The following is a 204-nucleotide window of genomic DNA, read 5'->3' as shown; positions in this document are numbered from 1 at the left end:
GGGAGTAAACGTTGTTTATTGATAAATATAAAAGTAGATATTGATATAAAATGAAAACTAAAAAAAAAATTATAAATTTTAATAAAAAAAAAACCATGAAATAAAAAAATTTTATTAAAATCAAAAGATAAAAAAATAAAGCAAAAAATTAAGCAATAAAAAAATAAAAATTTAAATTAAAAAATGCAAATATAAACAAAATAG

This window comes from Rhagoletis pomonella, unplaced genomic scaffold, assembly GCF_013731165.1.
Source record: "Rhagoletis pomonella isolate Grant_MI unplaced genomic scaffold, Rhpom_1.0 Rhpom_scaffold_00414, whole genome shotgun sequence".
Lineage (NCBI taxonomy): Eukaryota > Metazoa > Arthropoda > Insecta > Diptera > Tephritidae > Rhagoletis > Rhagoletis pomonella.
This window is presented reverse-complemented; position numbering follows the sequence as displayed.